General features: G+C 43.5%; 7 non-coding genes across 7 annotated transcripts; all 7 read left to right on the top strand.

Annotated features, from left to right (window-relative positions):
- Nucleotides 1–3,189: 3,189 nt before the first annotated feature.
- Nucleotides 3,190–3,382, top strand: LOC137627985 (U2 spliceosomal RNA). Its single transcript, XR_011041292.1, has one exon. It is a non-coding gene; the product is annotated as a U2 spliceosomal RNA (small nuclear RNA).
- Nucleotides 3,383–4,649: 1,267 nt separating this feature from the next.
- On the top strand, nt 4,650–4,812 carry LOC137627949 (U1 spliceosomal RNA). Its single transcript, XR_011041262.1, has one exon. It is a non-coding gene; the product is annotated as a U1 spliceosomal RNA (small nuclear RNA).
- A 4,267-nt stretch (nt 4,813–9,079) lies between these two features.
- On the top strand, nt 9,080–9,242 carry LOC137627948 (U1 spliceosomal RNA). Its single transcript, XR_011041261.1, has one exon. It is a non-coding gene; the product is annotated as a U1 spliceosomal RNA (small nuclear RNA).
- A 3,502-nt stretch (nt 9,243–12,744) lies between these two features.
- On the top strand, nt 12,745–12,937 carry LOC137627984 (U2 spliceosomal RNA). The gene has a single exon (XR_011041291.1). It is a non-coding gene; the product is annotated as a U2 spliceosomal RNA (small nuclear RNA).
- Nucleotides 12,938–14,203: 1,266 nt separating this feature from the next.
- On the top strand, nt 14,204–14,366 carry LOC137627947 (U1 spliceosomal RNA). Its single transcript, XR_011041260.1, has one exon. It is a non-coding gene; the product is annotated as a U1 spliceosomal RNA (small nuclear RNA).
- A 3,516-nt stretch (nt 14,367–17,882) lies between these two features.
- On the top strand, nt 17,883–18,075 carry LOC137627979 (U2 spliceosomal RNA). Its single transcript, XR_011041287.1, has one exon. It is a non-coding gene; the product is annotated as a U2 spliceosomal RNA (small nuclear RNA).
- Nucleotides 18,076–19,343: 1,268 nt separating this feature from the next.
- LOC137627945 (U1 spliceosomal RNA) lies at nt 19,344–19,506 on the top strand. The gene has a single exon (XR_011041259.1). It is a non-coding gene; the product is annotated as a U1 spliceosomal RNA (small nuclear RNA).
- Nucleotides 19,507–21,282: the final 1,776 nt, after the last annotated feature.

Here is a 21,282-nt window from a genome sequence, read left to right as displayed (position 1 = left end):
CAAGTTTTTTTTATATCAATAGGATGCTCCAAGGCAGGTGCAGTTTCTCAGCTCAAAAATGGTGTCAATATCTGCAGTAAGGCAAGCTGCCAAACCTCAAATATCATGGTCCTCATGGAACCTAAGAGAAGAGTTTAAAGGGTAGAGAGAATTTTATAGCATGGAGTCCCCGTCAGTAAAAGAAACTGGAATAAGAGTTGGATGAATTATGAGTAGAAGGATTCTAACAGTTGAGACTCCGTAGAGCTAAGGGCAAAACGTACCTAGTGAATACAGTAATGTAATAGAGAATAGGAGCAAGGTTTGAGCCTTCAAATATCTATGATATTTGAAAAATAATTCTAAATAATAAAATGAGTTTTTCCATAAAACATCAAATTGTGTTTCTAAATATTTATTTAAATTTACAATGTTATGAAACAGTTGCAGAATGCAATGATATAAATTAATTTGTTGCATAAACAATTCAGTTGTTGTTTACATCTACACAGCAGGTGTTAACCAGGGTTTACTTGTGTGTTTGAAAAGCAAAAAGAAAAGATCAGTCTCGGCCCAGCTCTCGCGCCGACAAGATCTCTCCAGCTTACTGAAGTTAAGCAGCACCGGACTTGGCAACACCTGGATGGGTGGACTTATATCCACTTAGTCACTAGGACCTCTCAACTTTGGTCGAAGAGGCCACACATAAGAAAAGAATCCGGTTATTTTCTTTGGCTTTTTGCCAATAAAATAACCGTTTTTGACCACAGTGACTAGCGCAATTTTCATCCAGTATGGCTGATGACGGTCATGACAGTCTCCGTACCTATAGAAGGAGCTTATACCCATCCTGGATTAATCCCTGCAAGAATGGGGCTCAACAGTGCAAGTGCAATCGCTGCCTGAGGTACCAGAACTACAGGCAGCAGCTAATAGACCACATAGGATTCAAAGTCAGGGACCCAACGGTGCTCTCCCACAGAAAGACATGCAGTTGCTTTCAATGCTATAGCCTGGTACTCGAAAGCATCTACCACCTCCTACAAAGGAAGCACAGGCCAGGATACATGGACATACCATCCTACCCTCCACAGCCACCTTATCCAAATATCTTCCAGAGAAAATACCGGGTGCAAGCACGGTACAAAGAGACAGTCTCTGCACCCAGTTGCAATAACTCTCTCCCCTTTGAACGGGACTGTGACTGCCAGTCATGCATGTATGCTATCTGGAGCAACACTGTAGGCCACAGCTCCATCACTCATGCTAAACCAGCTATGGACTCCGAAGCTGCCAGACACACCCAGCAAACAGAAATTCCGGAACCACTGGACAACGAAGACACACCTATCCCGGAGCCACCCACCCCATCTCCGGCACCACCTGTCCAGAAGACATCTGAAATAACGGCAACAGAGGACGCTCCACTTACCGCAACCCCGGAACCTGAGACCAACGTTTCAGCCAAGGCTCTAGACCTGACTGAGGACAACCAACCACCGCAACTAGCAGAAATGCACCCAGAGGATTGCAACTGCACACCATGCCTCTCACAGCTCCTAATGGAGGCTCGGGCAATCACCGAGAACGACCCAAGCTTAGACCTAAACTTGGCCGCTGCTGAGGAACCTACTCAGGAACCACAACCACCTGTCACCCAACCCAAAAAGCTTGCCAAATTCAAGATGGCAGCTGTAGAAGGCTCACCGTCATATGCAGCAGTTGCTGCCATTGCCACTGCCAACCCTGGCATCAAGATCACAGCCAGGGCCAACCTAAAAGGGGATTTAATTATATCCCCGAAGGACCTCGCCAGCGTCAACATCCTCCAACAGGAACCCTCCCTGACCCTCCTGGACCCCGAGAAGAGACTCAGACAGGCAGTGATCTATCGGTTTCCTGTCAACATGCCACTGTCATTCGTTACCGACTGCAGCAACATTGCAAAAGCCGAGAGGAAGCTTGACCACCGCAAACTTCCCACCAACGAAGTAGCAGTCACCTTTATTGGGCAAATCCCTAAGGCACTGGATTTGGGCCTCTGGGGGAAGTTTCCCATCAGAAGTCCGAAACGAGAACCACTGCGTTGCTACAACTGCCAGCGCTATGGGCACCATAAGGAAGAGTGCAGGAACCCTACAATATGCGGAGTCTGCAGCCACCACCATCCCACACAGGACTGCATTGATGCACACCGAAATGGGATAGAAACTCAGGCAAAATGTCCCAATTGTGCGGGACCCCATCATGCATGGAACAAGAAATGTCCATAATTCTTGAAGAGGCTACCAACCCCACTGGCAGCCCCACCGAACAAACCTGAGACTGCACCAAGGCAGACACCGAAACCCCAACGGATTCAACGAACCAGGCCTCCCCGGCGACAATCCGAGGCTCCCCCTTCAGGAGCCCCTACTGCAGCCACGAACCAAGAACCTAGCACTATCGCTAGCCCAGCTGACGAGCCAACCTCCAACGCTGTTCAATCTCCTCCCCATCCCCCAGCAATATCTTCCATCTTATCCCTGGCAGAGGCCCTGCCTGTGGATACTTTGATCCCCCTAATACTGCAACTAATAGTCAAAGTCTGCTCCCTTGCTCAGACTCCCTCCTCTGTAATACAATCCCTCCTCAGTCGCCTAGTTTCACCCTCCCTGGTGCAGAGATAGGTACCTATGCTTAAATCTGCCACTTTTTCCTACTACTTGAATTCTTCCCTCCTCTCCCAGTCTCTCCTACTTACTGGGACTTACTGCTATCAACACTTTTACCTACTACTAAAACCTTTCATTTCGGCTCCAAATGGTCCTGCTTCTTGGTCCGCAAGGTCATGCTCTTGGTGCTGAGCGACCACACTGGCAACCACGCTCAAGGGGCTGAGCAGTTGCAAGTTCAATCTTTGCCAACCTGGCGACTATGCTCAAGGGGCTGAGCAGTCTCACCTGCAGCTACGCTCAATGAGCCTGAGCGGCTGCAAATCCAGACATGAAAGACTGTTACTGCTGTGACACTATTGCCTACTTAGGGCAATAAATACTACGGGCTGCCAACGCAAAAAGCCCGTGTCCAGCAGTAAGGCTGGGCAATCTTTTAACTTACTACCTACGTTTTGCGTTTGATCACCTACGGGCCGACCAAGAGAAAGGCCCGTGCCAACAAGAAGTGTTGGCTTTAATACCCCAACAACAACAACAACAACAACAGGTTGGTATCGCTTCTCGGCCTTTTGGCTAAGATCAAAGTGTAGTATCTGTTCTTATCAGCTTAATATCTGATACGATCCCCATGTGGGATCTACGATATTAAACTGATTTTTGGGTCTTGGCGAAGTGCTAGGGGCTTGCTCCACCTTTGCCGCGGATCGGCCCGGTATTGCAGTACCTCCGGGACCGGTCCACTCCCCTCGCGGGGAAATAAAAACCATCATACTAATAAACAAAACTTCATAAACGAGTCTCCCTCATGGTAATTTCTCTGAGGTAATCTATCATATTGTTATTGAATATTTAGCAATAAATATATCTATTGACTTAATAGGTGACAGGAATTTTGAGAGAGAGATTATGCTGAAGTATCCACATATCAGTTGGTAATTGTTTATATTATTTAAAACCCAATTATTCATGCAGAAAACATCAGTAACTATAACCAATAAATAAAATGGACTTTATTCATAATAATCAGATTAAAATCGAAAATTAATAAAATACTCATAAATTTTAAGCCTCTTCAATTATTCATTATGTTTTCATCATATTTAATTGATTTTATGTATAATATTATCATATACAACCTATTTTTTTTATAATTTTTGGTTTAATTACCCATTGTCACTATCGTTTCCATACTTAGGTACCTCCATCCAGTCGCATTAACAAGTTGCCCATATTCATTTTGAATTTAGCAATTATCAGTAGTCTACCAGCAGGAACAATTTTGAATTTTAAATTCTCTTTCTCCATATCCTAATTGACATTTGATATAGTTTCTTTTTTGCATTTAAATGCACATCAAATTTCAACAAAATACAATACTCACATATGTAAAAGAAAAGAAGAATAATGTGTGTGCAATGACAGGGGTAATTGCAAAACGATGGGTCTTTCGGGTCACAGAAAGACACACCTTCAAGCATGCTCATCTGTAAGTAAACAGTCAAGAGGTATAGCTGAATACTTAAGCCAGCTAGTTGACTGGACTTCGAGTCTAATTCTTAGCTAACTGCTTTTCTTAGACTAGCTATAAAAATCAGCCAGTAAAGTTAAAGGACGACGGTCAGTGAAGGCGCTAATCTCACTGGGAGCTTCCTCTGGTAGGTGTTGACGGCTCGGGAGCTGAGCCGCAAGTCCTTCAGCCAGCCAAGAGACTGTACATGGAGCTGTAATTCTCTGGTAGCAAAAAAGCAGCTAGCTAAGACGGTCAGTGGGCTGGGATTATCTTGGTGATAGCTTTTTGGTAGGTCTATTAAAGAGAAATATTTACATTTCCTTCTAGTTATATCAAATATTGAAAAGATGGTTTTCGTTCATATTAAGAAAAAAAATTTATTTTGTTGAAGAAATATTTTCATTTTCAAGAATAAAGTCCGTTATTATGACCATCATTCCTTATTGCTCTGTATAATGTGTGCAGTCATGTTGCATGAGGGGTGAAAAGGCTGTTGGTTAAGCATACTTACCTGGCACAGGGGACACCATGATCACGAAGGTGGTTCCCCCAAGGCGAGGCTCACCATTGCACTCCGGTGGTGCTGACCCTTGCGATTGACCCAAATGTGGTCAACTCGGGTGCGAAATTTTTGGTAGCGAGGGACTGCGTTCGCGCTATCCCTCTAAAAGAACTCCCTATTGAGATTATTTCTTCTAAAATATTTGTTATAGAAAGTAATCCTACCAAATTCCAACCATTTTTATCAAAAGAATTAATCTTGGTACCAATCCTTTTTTTTTTAAACAAAATTATGCAGGTTACCAGTTTCATTTCTTTATAATTCAGTATTCATATTCAAAATTAGTAGAGCAGCCACCGACCACGAGCTTCCTATGAACATAAAAAATACCAAGGTACTCTACCAGCCAAGACGAACTGCAACACCCTATGACCATATTATCGTGATGTGTGCAGAACACATAAAGGCTGTGGACATGCTCTTTTACATCATCATCAGTCCCCTGCCAGCTTGCTAGCCATATTTTTCGTCCTTTTGCCGAAATTTTCAGATGTGCGGAAATTTTCGGCTGTGACACCGAACAATAACTGGTTGTAATTTTCGGCTGTTACATTGGATTCTATAATACGGCCATGATCTCTCAGGCATTATGTCCGTGAGGTTTAAAAGGCTCGAGTTCTTTCCCTGGTACTTATATCCACTATGGCTCTGACACTTTAGGAGGCTCTACTCTAATGATACCTCAGTCCCAGGCGGCAAATGGTACTCTGCTTATAGGGAGGACCTAATCAACTGGGTTAGTTTCGTCCCTTGCAAGGACCCAGAAATATACCATCACAACTTGAGATGTGAGTGCACGGACTATTTTGTCCTCACCATTGCCCGTATCCTCCACTTCAAGGAGCAAGAGACCTTGCCCAACAACTGGGATACAACTCCACCATTTTACAGGGACCCATACACCAGCATCTTTGCTACACCTCACCAGCTCTCCAAGAAAGCTTTCTTCTACACGCCACCTACAGATAAGCCCACCACATAAGTGGTGTTGTGTAGAATGTCTGTAAGAGTTCTGGCTCTTTGTTCAACCCAAAGAACCTGTAACCAAGGAATAACCTCCACCTTCTCCAACCCATCCAGCGGACAAGAAGAAGGCAGAACACCCTCCTGCACCGGACACCCTGCCTGCCTCCTTGGAGTCGCAAGCCTGCAGCCCAAAAAGGGATACATCTGCAGCCACCTCTACACAAAGGCAGACATATCTGCTATGGACCTAGATCCTGACAACCTGCCCACCACGCAGTCTATAAAGGCACACATGTAGGATTGTAACTGCAGTGTGTGCCTCCTTCACCTCCTAGCTGAAGCCACTGCCATCAGCAGTACCCAGGTTCCATAAAAGGCCTCACAGCTAACGGCAACTCAACTCCCCAAGTTTAAACTACCAGCCACCGGAGAGACCCCGTCATATGTGGCTGTAGCAGCTATGGCAGCTGCTATTCCTGGACTAAAGATTACGGCCAGAACCAACTTGAATGGTGATATCATCATCACCCCTAAGGATCAAGATAGTGCAAGACACTTACGTAATGAAGCCACTCTCACCTACCTTGATCCCACCAAGAAACAGAGGAAAGTGGTGGTATACAATTACCCAGCCAAGATGCCAATCTCCCCTCATCACAGATTGCCAAAACATTGCCCAAGCCAAAAGTATTGGGCAGTCGTAAGGCACCCACCAGGGAAGTCATTGTCACCTTTGTAAGACCTATACCACCTGCCTGGGAGCTTGTACTGTGAGGAACTTTTCCCATAAAGGACTTGGAAAGGGAACCACTCCGTTGCTTCAATTGGCAGTGCTTAGGACACCACAAGTCTGACTACAGGAGCCAGGCGATCTGTGGAGTCTGCAGCGGCAAGCATCCAACTCAAAATAGCATCGATGAGCACAACGGTGGGAGAGAGATCCGTCCCAATGCCCTAACTGCTCCTGGCCTCACCACGCCTGGAATAAAAGGTGTCTAGATTGTCCCAAAAGGCTAGAACCTCTGGAGACTACCGCTCCTACAACTACAAAGGACACACCGACACTGCCACCAAAGCCACAGAGGAAACCACGCAAGAGACCTCCTTGGAAGCTGGTCCCAGCTCCAGTACCAGCTGCTGCTCCTGGGTCTAGGTGGCCATCATCCATCCACTGACCTCCTCCACTCCAGAACCTACACCTTGTTCAAATCCTTCTCCTAACCCATCCCCATCCAACCTTCTGCCATCAATTGGACACTATGTCCTTGCAAGACCTCATACCTGTCACCATTCATCTTATCACCAAAGTCCTATCCCTTCACAACCTCCCTGGCCTCGGTCAGACCCTAAACCACATTGTCCCACTCCTGCAACAAAGCTCACTGCCACAGCCACCCCCCCCCCCCTGAGCAGAGATAAATCCTCATACTTAGTTCTGCTCCTTCTCTCTTCTACTTTAAACATTCTCTATCCCTCTCCCAGTCTCTCCTACTTATTGGGACTTGCAATTGTACCACTATTTTCTACTACTGGAAATCTTTTAAGAGCCCAGGGGCTGGCCAACCACTCATTTGGCCTTCGGGGCAAGAGAGATATTAAAGCTCTAGTGCAGAGCAACTGTCTAGGCTCTAGGTGCAGAACAATAGACCAGAAACACTATGAGTGCTCCTATAAGAAAGTATCATTTTACACAAAAGGTCTAGGTGTAGAGCTTTTAATTTGACTTGGAGGCTAGGGTATATTGTCCACAGAGCCCCCTTCCGGATAAAATTCCTGGCAATCTATAGCAAGCAAGCAATCTCTATTACCTGCTAGCAGTTAAGTCATTTGATGAGGTCACAACCCATATACCTAAGGTTGTACAGCCTCTGCATGACTCAAGCAAATAATTTTTGAAGTCCATGGAATAAAGCTTATCACCAAGATTGTCGTCTGCCAACCAATTCAATTAGCACCGTGTCATATGTCCAAGAGACCTGGATATGGTACCAGCATCATCTAAAGAAAATGGAACAGTTCAGCATAAAAGTTTTTCAAAATCTGCGGTATTTTATGGGCGAACTGATTTTCTAGTAACTGAAAATTGGGATTACTCTAGGCGGAGCAATACCCTTGAGCCAAGATTCCTGTGGGCCAAAAAAAGCCTAGAATGTTACCCACCGGTCGGGTCTTGCACCCTTGGGACCTATGAGTGAATGTCTAAGAGCCCCCACCTGGACACAAGATCAGGGCAATCTGCACACACTCGCACATCTAGACTTGGTATGTGCAGATCATAGCTTTCCCTATTTTTTACAAGAAAATATATTTTATATAATTTTTACCATTCTTCAGAACCTGGATTGGTTTCTTTATTCATGCAGAAAACATCAGTAACTATAACCAATAAATAAAATGGACTTTATTCATAATAATCAGATTAAAATCGAAAATTAATAAAATACTCCATAAATTTTAAGCCTCTTCAATTATTCATTATGTTTTCATCATATTTAATTGATCTTTATGTATAATATTATCATATACAACCTATTTTTTTATCATTTTTGGTTTATTTACCCATTTTCACTATCGTTTCCATACTTAGGTACCTCCATCCAGTCGCATTAACAAGTTGCCCATATTCATTTTGAATTTAGCAATTATCAGTAGTCTACCAGTAGGAACAATTTTGAATTTTAAATTCTCTTTCTCCATATCCTAATTGACATTTGATATAGTTTCTTTTTTGCATTTAAATGCACATCAAATTTCAACAAAATACAATACTCACATATGTAAAAGAAAAGAAGAATAATATGTGTGCAATGACAGGGGTAATTGCAAAACGATGGGTCTTTCGGGTCACAGAAAGACACACCTTCAAGCATGCTCATCTGTAAGTAAACAGTCACGAGGTATAGCTGAATACTTAAGCCAGCTAGTTGACTGGACTTCGAGTCTAATTCTTAGCTAACTGCTTTTCTTAGACTAGCTATAAAAATCAGCCAGTAAAGTTAAAGGACGACGGTCAGTGAAGGCGCTAATCTCACTGGGAGCTTCCTCTGGTAGGTGTTGACGGCTCGGGAGCTGAGCCGCAAGTCCTTCAGCCAGCCAGGAGACTGTACATGGAGCTGTAATTCTCTGCTAGCAAAAAAGCAGCTAGCTAAGACGGTCAGTGGGCTGGGATTATCTTGGTGATAGCTTTTTGGTAGGTCTATTAAAGAGAAATATTTACATTTCCTTCTAGTTATATCAAATATTGAAGAAATGGTTTTCGTTCATATTAAGAAAAAAAATTTGTTTTGTTGAAGAAATATTTTCATTTTCAAGAATAAAGTCTGTTATTATGACCATCATTCCTTATTGCTCTGTATAATGTGTGCAGTCATGTTGCATGAGGGGTGAAAAGGCTGTTGGTTAAGCATACTTACCTGGCACAGGGGACACCATGATCACGAAGGTGGTTCCCCCAAGGCGAGGCTCACCATTGCACTCCGGTGGTGCTGACCCTTGCGATTGACCCAAATGTGGTCAACTCGGGTGCGAAATTTTTGGTAGCGAGGGACTGCGTTCGCGCTATCCCTCTAAAAGAACTCCCTATTGAGATTATTTCCTCTAAAATATTTGTTATAGAAAGTAATCCTACCAAATTCTAACCATTTTTATTAAAAGAATTAATCTTGGTACCAATCCTTTTTTTTTAAACAAAATTATGCAGGTTACCAGTTTCATTTCTTTATAATTCAGTATTCATATTCAAAATTAGTAGAGCAGCCACCGACCACGATAAAAAATACCAAGGTACTCTACCAGCCAAGACGAACTGCAACACCCTATGACCATATTATCGTGATGTGTGCAGAACACATAAAGGCTGTGGACATGCTCTTTTACATCATCATCAGTCCCCTGCCAGCTTGCTAGCCATATTTTTCGTCCTTTTGCCGAAATTTTCAGATGTGCGGAAATTTTCGGCTGTGACACCGAACAATAACTGGTTGTAATTTTCGGCTGTTACATTGGATTCTATAATACGGCCATGATCTCTCAGGCATTATGTCCGTGAGGTTTAAAAGGCTCGAGTTCTTTCCCTGGTACTTATATCCACTATGGCTCTGACACTTTAGGAGGCTCTACTCTAATGATACCTCAGTCCCAGGCGGCAAATGGTACTCTGCTTATAGGGAGGACCTAATCAACTAGGTTAGTTTCGTCCCTTGCAAGGACCCAGAAATATACCATCACAACTTGAGATGTGAGTGCACGGACTATTTTGTCCTCACCATTGCCCGTATCCCCCACTTCAAGGAGCAAGAGACCTTGCCCAACAACTGGGATACAACTCCACCATTTTACAGGGACCCATACACCAGCATCTTTGCTACACCTCACCAGCTCTCCAAGAAAGCTTTCTTCTACACGCCACCTACAGATAAGCCCACCACAATAAGTGGTGTTGTGTAGAATGTCTGTAAGAGTTCTGGCTCTTTGTTCAACCCAAAGAACCTGTAACCAAGGATTAACCTCCACCTTCTCCAACCCATCCAGCGGACAAGAAGAAGAAGGCAGAACACCCTCCTGCACCGGACACCCTGCCTGCCTCCTTGGAGTCGCAAGCCTGCAGCCCAAAAAGGAATACATCTGCAGCCACCTCTACACAAGAGGCAGAGATATCTGCTATGGACCTAGATCCTGACAACCTGCCCACCACGCAGCCTATAAAGGCACACATGCAGGATTGTAACTGCACTGTGTGCCTCCTTCACCTCCTAGCTGAAGCCACTGCCATCAGCAGTACCCAGGTTTCACTAAAGGCCTCACAGCCAACGGCAACTCAACTCCCCAAGTTTAAACTACCAGCCACCGGAGAGACCCCGTCATATGTGGCTTTAGCCACTATGGCAGCTGCTAATCCTGGACTAAAGATTACGGCCAGAACCAACTTGAATGGTGATATCATCATCACCCCTAAGGATCAAGATAGTGCAAGACATTTACGTAATGAAGCCACCCTCACCTACCTTGATCCCGCCAAGAAACAGAGGAAAGTGGTGGTATACAATTACCCAGCCAAGATGCCAATATCCCCTCATGACAGATTGCCAAAACATTGCCCAAGCCAAAAGTGTTGGGCAGTCGTAAGGCACCCACCAGGGAAGTCATTGTCACCTTTGTAGAACCTATCCCACCTGCCTTGGAGCTTGTACTGTGGGGAACTTTTCCCATAAAGGACTTGGAAAGGGAACCACTCCGCTGCTTCAATTGGCAGCGCTTAGGACACCACAAGTCTGACTGCAGGAGCCAGGCGATCTGTGGAGTCTGCAGCGGCAAGCATCCAACTCAAAATAGCATCGATGAGCACAACGATGGGAGAGAGATCCGTCCCAATGCCCTAACTGCTCCTGGCCTCACCATGCTTGGAATAAAAGGTGTCCAGATTGTCTCAAAAGGCTAGAACCTCTGGAGACTACCGCTCCTACAACTACAAAGGACACACCGACACTGCCACCAAAGCCACAGAGGAAACCACGCAAGAGACCTCCTTGGAAGCTGGTCCCAGCTCCAGTACCAGCTGCTGGTCCTGGGTCTAGGCGGCCATCATCCATCCACTGACCTCCTCCACTCCAGAACCTACACCTTGTCCAAATCCTTCTCCTAACCCATCCCCATCCAACCTTCTGCCATCAATTGGACAGTATGTCCTTGCAAGACCTCATACCTGTCACCATTCACCTTATCACCAAAGTCCTATCCCTTCACAACCTCCTTGGCCTCGGTCAGACCCTAAACCACATCCCCCCACTCCTGCAACAAAGCTCACTGCCACAGCCACCCCCCGAGCAGAGATAAATCCTTATACTTAGTTCTGCTCCTTCTCTCTTCTACTTAAACATTCTCTATCCCTCTCCCAGTCTCTCTTACTTATTGGGACTTGCAATTGTACCACTATTCTCTACTACTAGAAATCTTCTTTTAAGAGCCCAGGGGCTGGCCAACCACTCATTTGGCCATCAGGGCGAGAGAGATATTAAAGCTCTGGTGCAAAGCAACTGTCTAGGCTCTAGGTGCAGAACAATAGACCAGAAACACCATGAGTGCTCCTGTAAGAAAGTATCATTTTACACAACAGGTCTAGGTGTAGAGCTTTTAATTTGACTTGGAGGCTAGGGTATTTTGTCCACAGAGCCTCCTTCCGGATAAAATTCCTGGCAATCTATAGCAAGCAAGCAATCTCTATTACCTGCTAGCAGTTAAGTCATTTGATGAGGTCACAACCCATATACCTAAGGTTGTACAGCCTCTGCATGACTCAAGCAAATAATTTTTGAAGTCCATGGAATAAAGCTTATCACCAAGATTGTCGTCTGCCAACCAATTCAATTAGCACCGTGTCATATGTCCAAGAGACCTGGATATGGTACCAGCATCACCTAAAGAAAATGGAACAGTTCAGCATAAAAGTTTTTCAAAATCTGCGGTATTTTATGGGCGAACTGATTTTCTAGTAACTGAAAATTGAGATTGCTCTAGGCGGAGCAATACCCTTAAGCCAAGATTCTCGTGGGCCAAGATAAGCCTAGATCCATACCCACCGGTCGGGTCTTGCACCTTTGGGGCCTCTGAATGAATGTCACAAGATCAGGGCAATCTGCGCACACTCGCACATCTAGACTTGGTATGTGCAGACCATAGCTTTCCCTATTTTTTACAAGAAAATATATATAATTTCTACCATTCTTCAGAACCTGGATTGGTTTATTTTCAGTATTTCTTCACTACAGTGATCAGAGAGACATATTTAGAAATACAAAGAGTACATTGCATGACTTGATTTGAAGCGCATGTTGCTTCATACCTAGAGAAAATGAGGAATATTGTACTTGATAAGAATTATTTCAAGATTCTTATACTGTTCAAATGACATGTAATTCAAGTTTCTAATCAATGATAATTGCATTGTTATTTTTGTGTTAAATAAGCTTTATAGAATGAGAATTTTGAGCACATATGCCTCTTTTATCCTCATTCTTATTAATCGGGTGTTTGCAGAAGGTGTCAGGAGACTTCCAAAATTTGAACAGGTTGGTATCGCTTCTCGGCCTTTTGGCTAAGATCAAAGTGTAGTATCTGTTCTTATCAGCTTAATATCTGATACGATCCCCATGTGGGATCTACGATATTAAACTGATTTTTGGGTCTTGGCGAAGTGCTAGGGGCTTGCTCCACCTTTGCCGCGGATCGGCCCGGTATTGCAGTACTTCCGGGATCGGTCCACTCCCCTCGGGGAGAAATAAAAACCATCATACTAATAAACAAAACTTCATAAACGAGTCTTCCTCATGGTAATTTCTCTGAGGTGATCTATCATATTGTTATTGAATACCTAGCAATAAATATATCTATTGACTTAATAGGTGACAGGAATTTTGAGAGAGAGATTATGCTGAAGTATCCACATATCAGTTGGTAATTGTTTATATTATTTAAAACCCAATTATTCATGCAGAAAACATCAGTAACTATAACCAATAAATAAAATGGACTTTATTCATAATAATCAGATTAAAATCGAAAATTAATAAAATACTCCATAAATTTTAAGCCTCTTCAATTATTCATTGTTTTCATCATATTTAATTGATCTTTATGTATAATATTATCATATACAACCTATTTTTTTATCATTTTTGGTTTATTTACCCATTTTCACTATCGTTTCCATACTTAGGTACCTCCATCCAGTCGCATTAACAAGTTGCCCATATTCATTTTGAATTTAGCAATTATCAGTAGTCTACCAGTAGGAACAATTTTGAATTTTAAATTCTCTTTCTCCATATCCTAATTGACATTTGATATAGTTTCTTTTTTGCATTTAAATGCACATCAAATTTCAACAAAATACAATACTCACATATGTAAAAGAAAAGAAGAATAATATGTGTGCAATGACAGGGGTAATTGCAAAACGATGGGTCTTTCGGGTCACAGAAAGACACACCTTCAAGCATGCTCATCTGTAAGTAAACAGTCACGAGGTATAGCTGAATACTTAAGCCAGCTAGTTGACTGGACTTCGAGTCTAATTCTTAGCTAACTGCTTTTCTTAGACTAGCTATAAAAATCAGCCAGTAAAGTTAAAGGACGACGGTCAGTGAAGGCGCTAATCTCACTGGGAGCTTCCTCTGGTAGGTGTTGACGGCTCGGGAGCTGAGCCGCAAGTCCTTCAGCCAGCCAGGAGACTGTACATGGAGCTGTAATTCTCTGCTAGCAAAAAAGCAGCTAGCTAAGACGGTCAGTGGGCTGGGATTATCTTGGTGATAGCTTTTTGGTAGGTCTATTAAAGAGAAATATTTACATTTCCTTCTAGTTATATCAAATGTTGAAGAAATGGTTTTCGTTCATATTAAGAAAAAAAATTTGTTTTGTTGAAGAAATATTTTCATTTTCAAGAATAAAGTCCGTTATTATGACCATCATTCCTTATTGCTCTGTATAATGTGTGCAGTCATGTTGCATGAGGGGTGAAAAGGCTGTTGGTTAAGCATACTTACCTGGCACAGGGGACACCATGATCACGAAGGTGGTTCCCCCAAGGCGAGGCTCACCATTGCACTCCGGTGGTGCTGACCCTTGCGATTGACCCAAATGTGGTCAACTCGGGTGCGAAATTTTTGGTAGCGAGGGACTGCGTTCGCGCTATCCCTCTAAAAGAACTCCCTATTGAGATTATTTCCTCTAAAATATTTGTTATAGAAAGTAATCCTACCAAATTCTAACCATTTTTATTAAAAGAATTAATCTTGGTACCAATCCTTTTTTTTTAAACAAAATTATGCAGGTTACCAGTTTCATTTCTTTATAATTCAGTATTCATATTCAAAATTAGTAGAGCAGCCACCGACCACGAGCTTCCTATGAACATAAAAAATACCAAGGTACTCTACCAGCCAAGACGAACTGCAACACCCTATGACCATATTATCGTGATGTGTGCAGAACACATAAAGGCTGTGGACATGCTCTTTTACATCATCATCAGTCCCCTGCCAGCTTGCTAGCCATATTTTTCGTCCTTTTGCCGAAATTTTCAGATGTGCGGAAATTTTCGGCTGTGACACCGAACAATAACTGGTTGTAATTTTCGGCTGTTACATTGGATTCTATAATACGGCCATGATCTCTCAGGCATTATGTCCGTGAGGTTTAAAAGGCTCGAGTTCTTTCCCTGGTACTTATATCCACTATGGCTCTGACACTTTAGGAGGCTCTACTCTAATGATACCTCAGTCCCAGGCGGCAAATGGTACTCTGCTTATAGGGAGGACCTAATCAACTAGGTTAGTTTCGTCCCTTGCAAGGACCCAGAAATATACCATCACAACTTGAGATGTGAGTGCACGGACTATTTTGTCCTCACCATTGCCCGTATCCCCCACTTCAAGGAGCAAGAGACCTTGCCCAACAACTGGGATACAACTCCACCATTTTACAGGGACCCATACACCAGCATCTTTGCTACACCTCACCAGCTCTCCAAGAAAGCTTTCTTCTACACGCCACCTACAGATAAGCCCACCACAATAAGTGGTGTTGTGTAGAATGTCTGTAAGAGTTCTGGCTCTTTGTTCAACCCAAAGAACCTGTAACCAAGGAATAACCTCCACCTTCTCCAACCCATCCAGCGGACAAGAAGAAGAAGGCAGAACACCCTCCTGCACCGGACACCCTGCCTGCCTCCTTGGAGTCGCAAGCCTGCAGCCCAAAAAGGAATACATCTGCAGCCACCTCTACACAAGAGGCAGAGATATCTGCTATGGACCTAGATCCTGACAACCTGCCCACCACGCAGCCTATAAAGGCACACATGCAGGATTGTAACTGCACTGTGTGCCTCCTTCACCTCCTAGCTGAAGCCACTGCCATCAGCAGTACCCAGGTTTCACTAAAGGCCTCACAGCCAACGGCAACTCAACTCCCCAAGTTTAAACTACCAGCCACCGGAGAGACCCCGTCATATGTGGCTTTAGCCGCTATGGCAGCTGCTAATCCTGGACTAAAGATTACGGCCAGAACCAACTTGAATGGTGATATCATCATCACCCCTAAGGATCAAGATAGTGCAAGACATTTACGTAATGAAGCCACCCTCACCTACCTTGATCCCGCCAAGAAACAGAGGAAAGTGGTGGTATACAATTACCCAGCCAAGATGCCAATATCCCCTCATGACAGATTGCCAAAACATTGCCCAAGCCAAAAGTGTTGGGCAGTCGTAAGGCACCCACCAGGGAAGTCATTGTCACCTTTGTAGAACCTATCCCACCTGCCTTGGAGCTTGTACTGTGGGGAACTTTTCCCATAAAGGACTTGGAAAGGGAACCACTCCGCTGCTTCAATTGGCAGCGCTTAGGACACCACAAGTCTGACTGCAGGAGCCAGGCGATCTGTGGAGTCTGCAGCGGCAAGCATCCAACTCAAAATAGCATCGATGAGCACAACGATGGGAGAGAGATCCGTCCCAATGCCCTAACTGCTCCTGGCCTCACCATGCTTGGAATAAAAGGTGTCCAGATTGTCTCAAAAGGCTAGAACCTCTGGAGACTACCGCTCCTACAACTACAAAGGACACACCGACACTGCCACCAAAGCCACAGAGGAAACCACGCAAGAGACCTCCTTGGAAGCTGGTCCCAGCTCCAGTACCAGCTGCTGGTCCTGGGTCTAGGCGGCCATCATCCATCCACTGACCTCCTCCACTCCAGAACCTACACCTTGTCCAAATCCTTCTCCTAACCCATCCCCATCCAACCTTCTGCCATCAATTGGACAGTATGTCCTTGCAAGACCTCATACCTGTCACCATTCACCTTATCACCAAAGTCCTATCCCTTCACAACCTCCTTGGCCTCGGTCAGACCCTAAACCACATCCCCCCACTCCTGCAACAAAGCTCACTGCCACAGCCACCCCCCGAGCAGAGATAAATCCTTATACTTAGTTCTGCTCCTTCTCTCTTCTACTTAAACATTCTCTATCCCTCTCCCAGTCTCTCTTACTTATTGGGACTTGCAATTGTACCACTATTCTCTACTACTAGAAATCTTCTTTTAAGAGCCCAGGGGCTGGCCAACCACTCATTTGGCCATCAGGGCGAGAGAGATATTAAAGCTCTGGTGCAAAGCAACTGTCTAGGCTCTAGGTGCAGAACAATAGACCAGAAACACTATGAGTGCTCCTATAAGAAAGTATCATTTTACACAACAGGTCTAGGTGTAGAGCTTTTAATTTGACTTGGAGGCTAGGGTATTTTGTCCACAGAGCCTCCTTCCGGATAAAATTCCTGGCAATCTATAGCAAGCAAGCAATCTCTATTACCTGCTAGCAGTTAAGTCATTTGATGAGGTCACAACCCATATACCTAAGGTTGTACAGCCTCTGCATGACTCAAGCAAATAATTTTTGAAGTCCATGGAATAAAGCTTATCACCAAGATTGTCGTCTGCCAACCAATTCAATTAGCACCGTGTCATATGTCCAAGAGACCTGGATATGGTACCAGCATCACCTAAAGAAAATGGAACAGTTCAGCATAAAAGTTTTTCAAAATCTGCGGTATTTTATGGGCGAACTGATTTTCTAGTAACTGAAAATTGAGATTGCTCTAGGCGGAGCAATACCCTTAAGCCAAGATTCTCGTGGGCCAAGATAAGCCTAGATCCTTACCCACCGGTCGGGTCTTGCACCTTTGGGGCCTCTGAATGAATGTCACAAGATCAGGGCAATCTGCGCACACTCGCACATCTAGACTTGGTATGTGCAGACCATAGCTTTCCCTATTTTTTACAAGAAAATATATATAATTTCTACCATTCTTCAGAACCTGGATTGGTTTATTTTCAGTATTTCTTCACTACAGTGATCAGAGAGACATATTTAGAAATACAAAGAGTACATTGCATGACTTGATTTGAAGCGCATGTTGCTTCATACCTAGAGAAAATGAGGAATATTGTACTTGATAAGAATTATTTCAAGATTCTTATACTGTTCAAATGACATGTAATTCAAGTTTCTAATCAATGATAATTGCATTGTTATTTTTGTGTTAAATAAGCTTTATAGAATAAGAATTTTGAGCACATATGCCTCTTTTATCCTCATTCTTATTAATCGGGTGTTTGCAGAAGGTGTCAGGAGACTTCCAAAATTTGAACAGGTTGGTATCGCTTCTCGGCCTTTTGGCTAAGATCAAAGTGTAGTATCTGTTCTTATCAGCTTAATATCTGATACGATCCCCATGTGGGATCTACGATATTAAACTGATTTTTGGGTCTTGGCGAAGTGCTAGGGGCTTGCTCCACCTTTGCCGCGGATCGGCCCGGTATTGCAGTACCTCCGGGATCGGTCCACTCCCCTCGGGGAGAAATAAAAACCATCATACTAATAAACAAAACTTCATAAACGAGTCTTCCTCATGGTAATTTCTCTGAGGTGATCTATCATATTGTTATTGAATATCTAGCAATAAATATATCTATTGACTTAATAGGTGACAGGAATTTTGAGAGAGAGATTATGCTGAAGTATCCACATATCAGTTGGTAATTGTTTATATTATTTAAAACCCAATTATTCATGCAGAAAACATCAGTAACTATAACCAATAAATAAAATGGACTTTATTCATAATAATCAGATTAAAATCGAAAATTAATAAAATACTCCATAAATTTTAAGCCTCTTCAATTATTCATTATGTTTTCATCATATTTAATTGATCTTTATGTATAATATTATCATATACAACCTATTTTTTTATCATTTTTGGTTTATTTACCCATTTTCACTATCGTTTCCATACTTAGGTACCTCCATCCAGTCGCATTAACAAGTTGCCCATATTCATTTTGAATTTAGCAATTATCAGTAGTCTACCAGTAGGAACAATTTTGAATTTTAAATTCTCTTTCTCCATATCCTAATTGACATTTGATATAGTTTCTTTTTTGCATTTAAATGCACATCAAATTTCAACAAAATACAATACTCACATATGTAAAAGAAAAGAAGAATAATATGTGTGCAATGACAGGGGTAATTGCAAAACGATGGGTCTTTCGGGTCACAGAAAGACACACCTTCAAGCATGCTCATCTGTAAGTAAACAGTCACGAGGTATAGCTGAATACTTAAGCCAGCTAGTTGACTGGACTTCGAGTCTAATTCTTAGCTAACTGCTTTTCTTAGACTAGCTATAAAAATCAGCCAGTAAAGTTAAAGGACGACGGTCAGTGAAGGCGCTAATCTCACTGGGAGCTTCCTCTGGTAGGTGTTGACGGCTCGGGAGCTGAGCCGCAAGTCCTTCAGCCAGCCAGGAGACTGTACATGGAGCTGTAATTCTCTGCTAGCAAAAAAGCAGCTAGCTAAGACGGTCAGTGGGCTGGGATTATCTTGGTGATAGCTTTTTGGTAGGTCTATTAAAGAGAAATATTTACATTTCCTTCTAGTTATATCAAATGTTGAAGAAATGGTTTTCGTTCATATTAAGAAAAAAAATTTGTTTTGTTGAAGAAATATTTTCATTTTCAAGAATAAAGTCCGTTATTATGACCATCATTCCTTATTGCTCTGTATAATGTGTGCAGTCATGTTGCATGAGGGGTGAAAAGGCTGTTGGTTAAGCATACTTACCTGGCACAGGGGACACCATGATCACGAAGGTGGTTCCCCCAAGGCGAGGCTCACCATTGCACTCCGGTGGTGCTGACCCTTGCGATTGACCCAAATGTGGTCAACTCGGGTGCGAAATTTTTGGTAGCGAGGGACTGCGTTCGCGCTATCCCTCTAAAAGAACTCCCTATTGAGATTATTTCCTCTAAAATATTTGTTATAGAAAGTAATCCTACCAAATTCTAACCATTTTTATTAAAAGAATTAATCTTGGTACCAATCCTTTTTTTTTTAAACAAAATTATGCAGGTTACCAGTTTCATTTCTTTATAATTCAGTATTCATATTCAAAATTAGTAGAGCAGCCACCGACCACGAGCTTCCTATGAACATAAAAAATACCAAGGTACTCTACCAGCCAAGACGAACTGCAACACCCTATGACCATATTATCGTGATGTGTGCAGAACACATAAAGGCTGTGGACATGCTCTTTTACATCATCATCAGTCCCCTGCCAGCTTGCTAGCCATATTTTTCGTCCTTTTGCCGAAATTTTCAGATGTGCGGAAATTTTCGGCTGTGACACCGAACAATAACTGGTTGTAATTTTCGGCTGTTACATTGGATTCTATAATACGGCCATGATCTCTCAGGCATTATGTCCGTGAGGTTTAAAAGGCTCGAGTTCTTTCCCTGGTACTTATATCCACTATGGCTCTGACACTTTAGGAGGCTCTACTCTAATGATACCTCAGTCCCAGGCGGCAAATGGTACTCTGCTTATAGGGAGGACCTAATCAACTAGGTTAGTTTCGTCCCTTGCAAGGACCCAGAAATATACCATCACAACTTGAGATGTGAGTGCACGGACTATTTTGTCCTCACCATTGCCCGTATCCCCCACTTCAAGGAGCAAGAGACCTTGCCCAACAACTGGGATACAACTCCACCATTTTACAGGGACCCATACACCAGCATCTTTGCTACACCTCACCAGCTCTCCAAGAAAGCTTTCTTCTACACGCCACCTACAGATAAGCCCACCACAATAAGTGGTGTTGTGTAGAATGTCTGTAAGAGTTCTGGCTCTTTGTTCAACCCAAAGAACCTGTAACCAAGGAATAACCTCCACCTTCTCCAACCCATCCAGCGGACAAGAAGAAGAAGGCAGAACACCCTCCTGCACCGGACACCCTGCCTGCCTCCTTGGAGTCGCAAGCCTGCAGCCCAAAAAGGAATACATCTGCAGCCACCTCTACACAAGAGGCAGAGATATCTGCTATGGACCTAGATCCTGACAACCTGCCCACCACGCAGCCTATAAAGGCACACATGCAGGATTGTAACTGCACTGTGTGCCTCCTTCACCTCCTAGCTGAAGCCACTGCCATCAGCAGTACCCAGGTTTCACTAAAGGCCTCACAGCCAACGGCAACTCAACTCCCCAAGTTTAAACTACCAGCCACCGGAGAGACCCCGTCATATGTGGCTTTAGCCGCTATGGCAGCTGCTAATCCTGGACTAAAGATTACGGCCAGAACCAACTTGAATGGTGATATCATCATCACCCCTAAGGATCAAGATAGTGCAAGACATTTACGTAATGAAGCCACCCTCACCTACCTTGATCCCGCCAAGAAACAGAGGAAAGTGGTGGTATACAATTACCCAGCCAAGATGCCAATATCCCCTCATGACAGATTGCCAAAACATTGCCCAAGCCAAAAGTGTTGGGCAGTCGTAAGGCACCCACCAGGGAAGTCATTGTCACCTTTGTAGAACCTATCCCACCTGCCTTGGAGCTTGTACTGTGGGGAACTTTTCCCATAAAGGACTTGGAAAGGGAACCACTCCGCTGCTTCAATTGGCAGCGCTTAGGACACCACAAGTCTGACTGCAGGAGCCAGGCGATCTGTGGAGTCTGCAGCGGCAAGCATCCAACTCAAAAT

The sequence above is a fragment of the Palaemon carinicauda genome, chromosome 35 (assembly GCF_036898095.1).
Source record: "Palaemon carinicauda isolate YSFRI2023 chromosome 35, ASM3689809v2, whole genome shotgun sequence".
Classification (NCBI taxonomy): Eukaryota; Metazoa; Arthropoda; class Malacostraca; order Decapoda; family Palaemonidae; genus Palaemon; species Palaemon carinicauda.
This window is presented reverse-complemented; position numbering and strand designations above follow the sequence as displayed.